We start from the raw sequence: 2,514 nt of genomic DNA, 5'->3' as shown, positions 1-2,514 counted from the left end.
TAATTTTCAAATTATGCACTAATATCATCATAGCTAGTCTTCGGGATGCACCAACCGAGAATCGAACTCGGGTCCATACCATGGCAAGGTACAATTCTACCACTAGACCTCTGGTGCTTCTAACTTTAGTCACATCCATAACGTACTCGTATTTTGGTCATGCAGTTCTTCCGAAGCCCTTAACTTTTCGTTAACCTCTCAGTTTAAAAATAAAAACAGAAAAGCTCGATAGTGCTACTCGTGTCATCTATAAATTTAACTTATATTGTGGCCAACCCTAGTTTTCAAATTATGCACTAATATCATCATAGCTAATCATCGGGATGACCAGTCGAGAATCGAACTCAGGTATGTACCGTGGCAGGGTACTATTCTACCACTAGACCACTGGTGCTTCTAACTTTTGTCATATCATAGCTAATCCTCGGGATGACCAGCCGAGAATTGAACTCGGGTCAGTACCGTGGCAGGGTACTATTCTACCACTAGACCACTGGTGCTTCTAACTTTAATCATATCCGTAACGTACTCGTATTTTTGTCATGCAGTTCTTCCGAAACCCTTAACTTTTCGTTCACCTCTCAGTTTAAAAATAAAAAATAAAAAAGAAAAGCACGATAGTGCTCTCGTGTCATCTATAAATTTAATTGATATTGTGGCAAACCCAAGTTTTCAAATTATGAACTAATATAATCTTAGCTAATCTTCGGGGTGCACCAGCCGTGAATCAAACTCGGGTCTATACCGTGGCAGGGTACTATTCTACCACTAGACCACTGGTGCTTCTAACTTTAGTCATATCCATAACGTACTCGTATTTTGGTCATGTAGTTCTTTCGAAGCCCTTGACTTTTCGTTCACCTTTCAGTTTAAAAAAAAAAAAAAAGAAAAGCTCGATAGTGCTACTCGTGTCATCTATAAATTTAACTGATATTGTGGCAAACCCTAGTTTTCAATCTATGCACTAATATCATCATAGCTAATCTTCGGGATGCACCAACCGAGAATCGAATTTGGGTCAGTATCGTGGTCGGGTACTATTCTGCCACTAGACCACTGGTGCTTCTAACTTTAGGCATATCCATAACGTACTCGTATTTCGGTCATGCAGTTCTTCCGAAACCCTTAACTTTTCGTTCACCCTCTCATTTTAAAAAAAAAATAAAACAGAAAAGCTCGATAGTGCTACTCGTGTCATCTATAAATTTAACTGATATTGTGGCAAACCTAAAATTTTAAATTATGCACTAATATCATCATAGCTAATCTTTGGGATGCACTAGCCGAAAATCGAACTCCGGTCTGTAATGTGGCAGGGAACTATTCTACCTTTAGACCACTGGTGCTTCTAAATTTAGTCATATCCATAACGTACTCGTATTTTGGTCATGCAGTTCTTCCGAAGCCCTTAACTTTTCGTTCACNAAAAAAAGCACGATAGTGCTACTCGTGTCATCTATAAATTTAACTAATATTGTGACAAACCCCAAGTTTTTAAATTATGCACTAATATCATCATAGCTAATCTTCAGGGATGCACCAACCGAGAATCGATCTCGAGTCAGTACCGTGACAGGGTACTATTTGTTAGGTTATGGTGCCTGATGCTTATTTATAGCCTGGTCAACGGTTATATCTGGTAAAGATATATTTGGTAAAGCTATATGAGGTAAAGCTATATATGGTAAATAGCTATATATAGTAGATGGTTAAGTCGGGTAAAGCTATATATAGTAAATAGTTATATATAGTAGATGGTTAAATCTGGTAAAGCTATATATAGTAAACTGAACTATATATATCCCGTCTGGTAGAGCCCTGAAATGTACTTTCTATTGTCTGTACTCTATCTTGTTGTACATACCTGAATTCATCAATAAAAAAATCCTTTTAGCCAGAGTTCTCCTTGCAATTTTCTCTATTCCATTCTTTGTGTTCATCTAGATCGAGCGCGTGCGTTATTGTGCGATCCTAACAACTGGTATCAGAGCTAGGTTACGATCCTGGGACCTGTGGGTTATGGGCCCACCAACCTCAGGAGTTTGTTGAGTATCTGCTACAAGATCACTTGGTGATTTTCTCCGCAACTCAACCTCAACTCCCACTTGCTTTGTTGTCTTGGAATCTTGCTTTCTTCTTCTTCTCATCCTGCCTATTAAATTACCTCCCTCGGAAATGACCTCAAAAGTAGATACTGGTTACTTCTTAGCACCTAAATCCTATCTATTAGTGACTCAAAATGATGATATACTTCTACTTAAACACAAAGGTCCAGCTAAAGACTTAGTAAGCGGTGAGTGGTATCAATCAAAATACAATGAACCCAACCAGAGTGAAGTAATTCGACATAGGCGTAATTTCTTTGTTGATAGAAAAAAAGCAAATTAGTTTGAAAAAAGATATGAATATCAATCTTGGAATCAAAATGGATAGAAAAAGAGATCCAGTCTATGATCAGAATCTGATTGTTGTTAATACTCAAGCTCAATCAAGAAATAACAGACTTATGTGGGT

The 2,514-nt window shown here is 37.8% G+C and overlaps 1 non-coding gene across 1 annotated transcript; it reads right to left on the bottom strand.

The window, feature by feature from the left end:
- Positions 1-712: 712 nt before the first annotated feature.
- On the bottom strand, positions 713-783 carry TRNAG-GCC. The gene has a single exon. It is a non-coding gene; the product is annotated as a tRNA-Gly (tRNA).
- Positions 784-2,514: the final 1,731 nt, after the last annotated feature.

Source organism: Cucurbita pepo, unplaced genomic scaffold (assembly GCF_002806865.2).
Source record: "Cucurbita pepo subsp. pepo cultivar mu-cu-16 unplaced genomic scaffold, ASM280686v2 Cp4.1_scaffold000401, whole genome shotgun sequence".
Lineage (NCBI taxonomy): Eukaryota > Viridiplantae > Streptophyta > Magnoliopsida > Cucurbitales > Cucurbitaceae > Cucurbita > Cucurbita pepo.
Note: the sequence above shows the minus strand (reverse complement) of the source record. Positions and strands in the feature narration are given on the sequence as shown.